The following is an 11,342-nucleotide window of genomic DNA, read 5'->3' as shown; positions in this document are numbered from 1 at the left end:
ACAGCTATGGTCATGTAAGGACGGCCTCCCATGTATGCGGTGTGTTGCGTGTATGTTGTGCGAGGTGCGTGTTTTGGGAGACTGCGGTATATTCATGTTGTGTCTTCTTGTATAGTGGAACTATTGCCCTTTTTATAGTGCTATATCAATGAAGCATGCCGCCGAAGACACCAAGCACCCCACCCGGTCACATTATATACTGACAACGGGCGAACCAGTCGTCATCTTAGCTGGGTTAATGGTAGTATTGTTGTTGGAGGAATTGATTACAACTTTGATATAATTTTGCATGCTTCCCAATTAATTTGACATTTTCATTAGTTTCGACAGATTTGAAAGCTGTCATGTTTTAGATTATGTACCATGGTTTTTGCAATTTAACTTTAAAAAAATAAATGATAATAAAAAGTGAAATTGACAAATGTGGAAGCTATTTTGAATGTTAGATATTTCATAATTACACATGACATATGGATATATGTTTAATTGATAGTTCATCAATACGTAGCAAACATTGGCATGTTGGCTTTGTCTTCTATCTCTCGATGATACCCCCATCGCCTGTAACATACTGTCATAGTTTCCAATACGGATAGTAATGTAAAACATGGCATTAATGACAATCGTGCTTTATGGTTACTCTTTGTAATGGAACACAATGTAAATATTTCAGGATTTCAATCTATGTACCAAACGTTAATTATACATTGCTCACTTCCCTCTGTTAAATTTGTGTATTGAAATTGCAGTTATTATTATTAGAATAAAAACAATCATAGACTTATCGAATTTGTCTCACTTTTATCGATAACGGTGGTGAATTGCATTTTTACCTACATATTAAGACTAAGGTCTTATAAATCCAATTTATTTGCATTGTCATTTGGAATAACATTCTATGTAATGTTTTTCAAACATACAACAGACATCAACAATGTAAATTTCATCATATTGTATGATATAGGTGAACTGTTTAACTTGATATAAACAATCAGGATGTGTCGTTTCAGGTCCGGTACAACCAAATAATTTTACAAGCTATAAGATCTCGACAATATATCCCACTATCGAGTTCACCATAACTTCGACTCTTAACTCAAGTATGGATAGTTGCCTGGAAAGATGTAGAGATGGATTAGACATCAACCAAGTGGCCATTATGTATGACGTCACAGAATCCACGTGTTTGTACTATGTGAGTGACATCAGAAGCCTGCCTGTCCATGTTACCATTATGTATAATGTGTCACTAAACAACATCATATGCGTCAAGAATCTGACCAATATAGGTAAGAATATCGCAAGACTAATAATAGATGGGTCCAAAGTAATTATACAGGGTGCTAAATTGTCTAAAACACTATACACGGCTTAGCGTATTGTTACGAGAAAGAATAACAGAAATGAGAAACCAGCAGCTAAATTCAAAACACAATTTAGTTATATATAAAATATTATACAGAGATGGTTTACAATATCTAAAGTCATTGCTGGTGGTGCAATATTTAAAGTGTTACTTATCTGTATGCGAATGTCCTAGTATATTCCTTGATCATTCCAGGTTCCGAATAAACAATAATCACAAATCCACGAGGAAGAAGAATGTCCACCGTGTTGTAATAATCCACAGATAAAGTCACAATAGCTCTCCCAATAGAATCTAATATGTCGCTGTATAATTCTTGATATGTCTAATTACATGTATCATTACAGTTCTGATTAGCCTTGGGCAGCTGGAGTATATATAGCTAAACCCTAATTCAAGAATATTAGAAATATCTAACTAAGCACAGTAAACAAATAAACACACATAACGTTCTGGTAATAGATCATTCTAGATTCCTACTTATAATCAACATGTTTACAAACATATTTTTTATACATAATAATATTCTAGAAAGTTCTATAACCTAAATTAATTATATGAACATTATAGGATGTATTGATATTATATATATCTATAGGAGTTATCTCCCTTAATTAATAACTACATGTATTTAGTGTCATACATAACAATATGTTCGAGGCATGAAAATAGCAGCGAAATCTATAGTGTTTGAAATGCGTATTTCATTCCATTACTGGTTCCAAAAATTACAGTAAAACATATGGATACTCCGCAGTTTACAATGACAAATTGGTAACTGCGTTTTTGATATGAAGGTTGACCTACCATGGGTATGTCAGTTACCACTCATCGTTTTTATTCTGAAAATAAAGTTTCCTCCCTCCCCATCACAAAATCCTACACTTCTTTCCTTTTCTATATCCTACTAATATGTTTGTATTGACAGTAAAATTAGTTTACCCTGATGATGACTACAATGTGACGGAAGTCGACGAAGATGTTCCGTGTAAGTAAAATTAGCTGTTTGAGTACCCAGTATTATATTTTGACAGATTTCATCGCAAAGAAGTCTCAGAAATGTTCTGTTCATTTAAGAAGCTGAATAACTTATAGGAATGTGTAAATAATAAGTTAAAATTGTGTTTGCTTTTTTTGTTGTTATTATCTTCAATCCATAATTTGATTGCATTACTATGAATATCATCTTTTTCAAGTCGTTCCTGAAGCATGTGACATCTGTCAACTCTTAAAGTGACGTTCAGCCCTATTTGACTACTTATAAGCTGCATTATACTTACTGATATGCCATGTCATAGTTTCTACTTATCATTCGAACATTGTTCTTGGTTTCCATCTAAAGGCACTATAGAAATAACGACACCACTCGACCCAGCCGTAATTACGACATCTACGCAAGAGGTTCGACAACCACCTTAGCCGAAACAACCACTGCCGGAGGCGAAACGACGACTTCTGGAGTGACCACGACTGCAGGTAATGTACCATTAACAAGTATTATATTGGTGAATAACAAATGATACATGTGTTTTGTAAACAAACGACCAAAGTGAACTCGCGAACGTCAGTTTTCGCTTATAAATAATTACCAAATATATATATAAATAATATTGAAATAAATTTCTAATAAATTGGCAGCCCCCGTGAACTTGTTTCGAAACTAAAATTGCATAATTTAGTAGCGGCGACAGTAGGCTTTTTTATTGATTTTAATAAAAAAGTTATTTTATTCATTCATTATAAGTCATACAATACAAAAAACAGTCAAATAAATATAACATGAAATTGATTCGGAAACAAGTGATTGATTTTTATTTTTCTCATTCTCCAAGACATTGTTACAAGTGAATTGGATGCTACATTATGCACATCAAACGCTACCGTTAAATGTGTCTGCGAACAACAAACACAGATATCAGCGATGGATCTGCAGTTAAAAGTTAATCAGCTAAAGGATGAGCTTAGGCTAGAGAAGACCAGTCTCTCCTCGCACAACCGGAAACGTATCAGTGCACCGGATCACAGGACGTCTGCGCAGGTCATAGGCTTAGCCGGATCGTTACTTTTAGCTGGAGTAGTGATGTCCATTGTTATATTAGATCTTCAACATTTGGTGCAATTTATACGCCGGGTTAAGGCGAAATTGTAATATTTTATGTAAAAAGTGTATTGAAATGTTCCAAAATATGATTTCTGAATTCGACGATTTTTGTTCGGCTGAACACTGCAAGAATGCTATAAAGACAACATTCTGTCATGTTTACTGCTTCAGGAATGAGAAATTATATTTATGTGAACATTGAGCACCTTGAATCTAATAAACAACCCTTTGTAGAATTATATATTGTTTTGTCGTGGGCGAACAAATACGTTTGTATTGTACATATTCCTTTGTATAATAATGGTACTGATTCCAATTTGTTATACGCTATTTGACTCACAATGTTCATAACACATTGTCTACACTCGTTGTACTTGACAATACTTGACATTGATAAAATTGCAAGGTGATCAAAACATCTTTTAATTAATTCTTTTGATAATCCTCGCATAAAGTCACTGTTCCACGTCCGATCATCGACCCGTTTTAGTTAAGTTTCTAGGACAGAAATTTGTCCTTTCAACAGAAGAATACAGAGGAGATTTCAAAGACTTCTCAATACGGATTTATCGACATCTTTACAATTATGTCTGTTGCTTAATTTCCGAGAGTCCATATTCATGACAAAGGGATCCTTAATGCCAGCAACAAGGTGGTTATATTGTACAATACAAGGATTACGGACGATATATGCCATTTGTACAATGATATGTCCCTTTGATGAGGATAAGCAATATCACTTTGTCAATGTCTAATAGACATTAACCAACCATCCCGTGCCGGATCAACACCTTGAGGATGGTGCGATGGTGTGCTGCAGGAATAGTAATCATCGCTGTTCTCGGTAAATATAACTGGTATAATATAACCGATGTGTCTGGTTTGAACGTATGTGTTTATAGCAAGGATTCAGGTTTTCATTACATATCTAATGATATAACCGATTTTATTTTCCATTCTTTCACAGGTGTGTCTGATTTCAATTTGTGTGTTTGTAGCAAGGATTAAGATTTTTAGTAGATACTTTATATATACATTTTCATGAGCGTAACAATGACGAAGTTAATTCATCCGTTTTAATGTTTTAAAGCTATCTATATTATTTAGGCTTAAATCCATTGATTAAGTGATATTAAAAATAAATATAGTAATACTAGATATGGCATAGTAAATGTTCGATATTGTGCAGTAGCAAGTTGAAAAAAATAAAGAAAAAAAATATATGCGCATCCACTGTTTTGTGTGCCCAATAACAAATGGGAAAGGTGTGCATGGTTCGATAAAACCACTTATGGAAAACCTTTTTTTTTTTAATTCAAATACAAATTATTTTATTGCATTCATCATCCATAAAGGTAAACAATTTATTTGAATCGAACTAATTTAACATATATTTGTCACAATTTCTTCGTTTCTGTTTATTTTTATTTTGGATTATTATTTGCAGTCATTCGTTTCATGCAATTACTGTATCAAATAGACACGTATGCACTCGAATAGATTTGGACATTCAATCTAAATTGATTTTTGTTTCTGATGACAACATATAATAAGTAATTCCTATTTTCATGAAAGTAAATAATCAAACACTTTTTCAACATGCACTTCAATGATATATTTTTATTTCACATTTGGTTGTCACACTTTTCTTACAAAAATCAATACCATTAGGATTGATACACCTGCCAACAATACTGGCGGAATGTACGCGTCGTTGCGAACAAAAATGCGTTGAAAGTGAAAGTCGTCTGTATCATAAAGGTATTTACGTAAACAAAGAACTAAAAAACTGGAAATATGTATTAAAATTAAAATAAAACCTCTACCCCGTCTTTAAATAACGTCTGTTACAACCCCAGTTCCGTGTAGATGTAGGATTGGTACACCACGAATGTACTCTATGATTAATGGTCTCTCATGGTGCATGTACAGGGTCACATCGAGTAGACGGTATACATAATGTATAACTGTATGTATATCACCATGACAACAATGTAGTATAGTAACATTATCAGGTTATAAACTACAGAAATAAGGGGATAATCTTTACGGACAGGGGGTTTAGATTAATTTGGATTATAATCTTTCATCGTTTTTGCACAAAGCAGTCGACAAAATTTATCCGCACTCGATCACTCGTTTGGAAACGGTACGGTTAAGGGATTTCTGGTGCTATTTTATTTTCATTTTTATTCCAATAGGAATTAATATTCGGCAAGGTATTTACTTGCAACTACATTTTCTTGTTTTTTATATATGTTGTCTATTTATATCGTCACCGTATGGAAAAACACGCAGTCACCTTCCCTAATATTGTCTGATGAGTCTTTTAGATTAGGATAGAGCTCGATTTGGTTTTATTTTTCTCTTTCATCGCCCTATCTGACATAATAAATCTGACTAACGACCAACTATCACACATCACAATGCATCTGTTGAAATATGCATTAAGGTTTTTTTGCCTTGAAAACCATTGTTTAAATGATGACGTTTCACGTGTCTTCTTCCCAACATAGCACACGGAATTACAATGATATGGTATTATTACTGATTGTGTTAGTTATCCCGTTTAATGCATTTTCTGAATTTGGGTCTATATGTCATATTTGCATTGCTGTTGTTTTCTCTAGAGAAATCAAATTTTCTCAACAACTACAGATAGTAACGTGAAACGGAATTGCGTATAAGAATACATGTAAGAGGTCATTTTATATCTATTCAAATTTCTTGAAGAGGTATGATATTTTTTTATTTCAGGATCACCGTTTGCTACTGGTCAGGCCATAAACATCACGGGTGAGTAGAACACTGCCAGGTCATCTTCACAATGCCATCCGATATTGTTAGTAGACTATTACACGTGTTATAATTCCACCTTTAGTTACTTTTATATGAGTCATCAGTGACGCTTGAAAACATTTGTTAGTGCCATTTTTTTGTTACACTGTATTTGGTATTAAACTATATCCAACCAGATCTTTTATTGAAACTATTGGTTATGCATAGTCCTTACCATGTATTTTTATTGGTACAATCATTGTCGTTATATTGACCTCTATTTTCCAAAGCAAAACGGAAGGTTCAGAGTGTGACAACAAATGTGACGTGTATATAGTCTGTTATGTATGACACTAAATACATGTAGCTCTGAGATAAGGGAGATAACTCCTATAGCTTTATTATCAATACATCCTATAAAGGTCATATCATTAATCTAGGCTATAGAACTTTCTAGAAATATCATGTATAAACATACTTGTTTGTAAACATGTTGATTATAAGTAGAGAACTAGAATGATCTATTTCCAGAAAGTTCTGTGTGTTTATTTGCTTACTGTTTTTAGTTAGATATTTCTAGAAGTAGAAGGTTCTCCAATATTCTTGAACTAGGGTTTAGCTATATATACTCCAACTGTCCAAAGCTAATCAGAACTGTAATGAGACCTGTAATTAGACATATCAAGAATTGTATAGCGCCATATAAGATTCTATTGGGAGAGCTATTGTGACTTTATCTGTGGATTATTAAAACACTTTGTGTGGATTTATTCATATTGCCTGGAACTTTACAAATCATCTGTGGACATTCATTTTCCTCGTGGATTTTTGATTATTGTTAATTTGAAACCTGGGAGGATCAAGGATTATACTAGGACATTCGCATACAGATAAGTGACACTTTAAATCACCGCATTACTCTTGTACCACCACCAATTACTTTAGATATTGTAAACCATCTCTGTATAATATTGTATATATAATTAAATTGTGTTTTGAATTTAGCTGCTGGTTTCTCATTTCTGTTATTCTGGGTCATAACAAGTCATATATTTTATTTTATATGTTAACAAACGTTGACCTAACGAATGACGTGTTATTATAGTGTATAGCCAAAATAACTCGGCCAAATCCTAATCAAAATTCACGCCTGATTCATTTGTTATAACACCCTTTTCATAGCAAATAAAATGTATGGATATTATAACTATTTATTGAGTGTGATATGACGGACCTTGAGGCACCGTTTTCACTGTATGAAAAGATTAGATATATTCGCACTGTTAAACATAAAAGTAATCCCAATCAAAGAAGGCGTAGTAACATTTTAGGTTACTTCTTACTACTTTGCAGCTGCCCAGAGTAATGGAGACGCTACACACACACGTACTGTGGTAAAGGTGGAACTGACCTGGTCTGAGGCCGCAAAGTATTGTACAGACAGCAATTTAGGCGAGCTGTTTCCCGGCACTGGTACCTATAATATCCTGGACCTCCGCCATTATCTACACACAACGTATAATCCATGGTAAATATATTGTGCAACTTTTTGTCTGCTTGCCAATTATTGTTTTCTTCTTTCTCCAAGAACTTAAATGGTCTGTTTTTGATATCATATTGATATTGTTTTCACGCATTGTGTTCTTAGATATATATCTAAGTATCCAATGAACGTCAAAAGTAAAGCGTGTACTTCATTTGAATCACGTTTAAATTAAGTCTAATTTTTGCCTAGTCAAATCGAATTTGATTTATCATTGTTTTACTACATGCACCTAAAAAAAACATTGAAAGGTTATAAACTGGTTTCAATAATCGATTAATATGGAACATTTTGCAACCCTAGTTGCGTAGTTAAACTGCTAAATTAAGGATTTCAAGATGTTCATGTAGATAATGCTAACGATCGTTAAAATAGAATCAGGGGCAAAGATGTGGACTTTCTTGTTTTCTTAATGGCCATACATGAATGTATTGGAAGATAAGTTGACGATGGCCTCATTGGTCAGAATACTTAAATGGTTTGAAATCAGTATCCTAAGCAATGGCGATATCAGTATGCAAACAGTCTTCCAGACGAGAATTTATTTTCTGTGTGTTTGCTTTGCATAATTTCAGGCCACATGGAAAAGATCTATGGCTGGGACTCGTCAAACTGGAAAACGACACAGTATGGTATACATCTAAGTGTGACATCTACGAAAACCACAAACTTCCCAATATCGTACATACTTCGACATTGTGTACAGGGTTGAATATGACCGTTGATTCCTCGAAATTTCAACCAGATTTGATCAGTTGTCTTGAGAAACGTTTTTTCGTCTGTACATCGCAGACAGGTTAGACCACTTATGAATTACATCCAAACCGTGTGATGCCATAATACTGTATTCCATAGGATGCTTTAAATGTTGTGCATTCACTTTTCCTTTGTCATATTATGGAATGATTTCCTTCGTTTAGCCAGCAATATTTGTATTATGTTTGAAATTCTGAAATTATGAGTTCTCAAATTTTGGTAATGCTGACAGGAAAGTCAAGGCTAGTCTAGACGAGTGCCATAAATCACTATTTGCTCAGTTATAACGTATAGCAAAATGAAAGTGTTTCGAATGATGAAAAAGGGTTTCAATTTCAATTTCAACAATATTTTATTGATATTATGTACATAAATAGGATCGGACATCAGGCTACGCCTATTTAAGTCCTCTCCAGATCTTATTTTAAAGTATAAACATGAATTCATTCTGCAATTCATTAATACATATATTTATATATACAAATAAATTGAATTAGTTACAGTATAGTGATAATAATACTAATAATTACTAATTAAAGGGGGATAACTATAATTTATTTTTAATAGAAAATGTTTCAGAACAAGTTTAGTTATTTGGATTTCATATTCCTAATGATTGTAGTTTTTGGATAGGGATAAGAATCATGCTCATTTATTGACAGACTAACATACATACACACCATGAGATATTAGGCCAAAAAGCCCCTGTGCTTATGCACAATCGCCCATCCCCTTGGAATATGTATGAGAGTCTGACAACAAATGAGCATTTTGTCTTCAGTTGAATATGAAAAAAATTGGTAGGAGATTGAATGCAATTAATTATACAATTGGAGTTAACCAACATTTATGGTTCTAAAATGTACATAGTTTGGTTATTCAATTAGATAATTATTACATCATAAAAGATTCTTAATATTCGATAAACAGTATTCAGTATCCATCCAGCCAGGATAGTTTAGAGTAAATCAGAATTAATATTAACATATAGAATAGTTTAGATGTTTAATTGCACTGCTAGATAGTATTTTGACTATCAAGTAATTAAAAATGGGTACTTGTTACTTGTTATTATTTGCTTATATATGCAGAGGGCTATAAGATACATGTATATAAAATATGTTCAGAAATCAAATCTTTTAGTATGGCATATATATTTAATCACGCATTGTAAAATATCTTTGTAAATATCATTATTGCAAAATTTACATCCATATAATAGTGTTTCAATGTTTAAATGATTATGATTATCTGGTAAACCTAAGTTCTGTATTCCCTGTATAAGAATTGCTCTCTGTTCATAGAAATGCCTACAGTCAAAGAAAAAGTGATATGAATTTTTATTGGTATAATAACAGGAACAGGCTGGAGATTCTCTTAAATGATCGTGATAAAGATCAGAGTTTAAATTACTTGCTTGGTTTCGTAGCTGGCAAAGAAAAATGTTATATTTACGGTCGCCATGATATTTAAAAATATTAGAAATTTCTGTAGTAGGAATATCATTATCAATTTTGATACTTTCTTTAAATTGTTCTTATGAATTATTAAATATGAGTTCTATATCTGTTTGATTAAATTATCTTAGCGTTGAGGGAATAAAACTGTTGGAGTATAATTCAGTTCTACAGAGGGGGGGATTAAACAGGCGATTATTCCTTAATGTGTAAGGAGTATTATTATTATCATTAAAGAATGGTTCAATCAAATTAGTAAGATATCTTGGGGATTCATTATTTACAATTTTAAACATCAATATTGATTTATGTAGTTTTCGTCTGAATGCAAGTGAATCAAGTCCAACTTCAGCATAAAGTTTATTATGCGATGTTCCTCTTCTCAGGCCTGTTATAATTCTTATTGCTTCTATCTGTACAGCTTAATAATAAGTCTTTATCTTGGTTTGTACAATTATCCCAAATGACATCACCATATTCTAAAACAGGTCTTATAAAGGATGTATAAATTTTTAAAAGGCTCTTTCTATCTACATTATGTTTTAGTAATCTTAAAATATTTAGTCTTTTAGAGGCCTGAGTATAAATATTATTAATATGTTTGGACCATTTACCATCACTACTGAAAGTTACCCCCAAATGTTTATGAAATAGAACGAGTTTACAATATCATCTGCAAATAAATATCAGGATTGAATATATGTCTTTTTCTTGAGAAAAGTACAGCTTCTGTTTTTGAAGGATTAAAATTAATGTCCCACTTCTTTGCCCAATTATTGATATTACTAAGATCATTGGTTAGATTATCTGCAATTTTTACATGGTTATCAGTTATTATTTCATAAAGTGAAGTATCATCAGCAAAGAGTTTGATTTTACTGTTTACACATTCAGTTATGTCATTAATATATAATAAGAATAGGAATGGCCCTAAGACAGAACCTTGTGGTACACCGGCATTGACATTTTTAAAAGAAGATAGGAAACCCTCAGTAGATACTCTTTGTTTGAAAAAGGGTTTATCGGTATTTGTATAATTACAACTGAATGACTTCTGTATTACTAGACTGACGCTTAACCGCCAAAGAGAAGCTCTCTCTAGCCGAGATATATATTGCGGCTAGTGTTCGCCATTATTACATAGCCATCAAATACAATGGAGCATAAAATTTGACCATCTTTGGTACATGATTACATTACTTTGTGGTCCATGTTTGTAATATGGTTTAAACTATATGTATGAAGGGAGGCAACGACCGGCTATTTATAATGTGTTAGATCAAAGCTTAAACTATTACATGAAATGTCAACGCTTATCAAATATCAGCAGAGCAGAAATGA

The sequence above is a fragment of the Argopecten irradians genome, chromosome 7 (genome assembly GCF_041381155.1).
Source record: "Argopecten irradians isolate NY chromosome 7, Ai_NY, whole genome shotgun sequence".
Taxonomy (NCBI): domain Eukaryota; kingdom Metazoa; phylum Mollusca; class Bivalvia; order Pectinida; family Pectinidae; genus Argopecten; species Argopecten irradians.
This window is presented reverse-complemented; position numbering follows the sequence as displayed.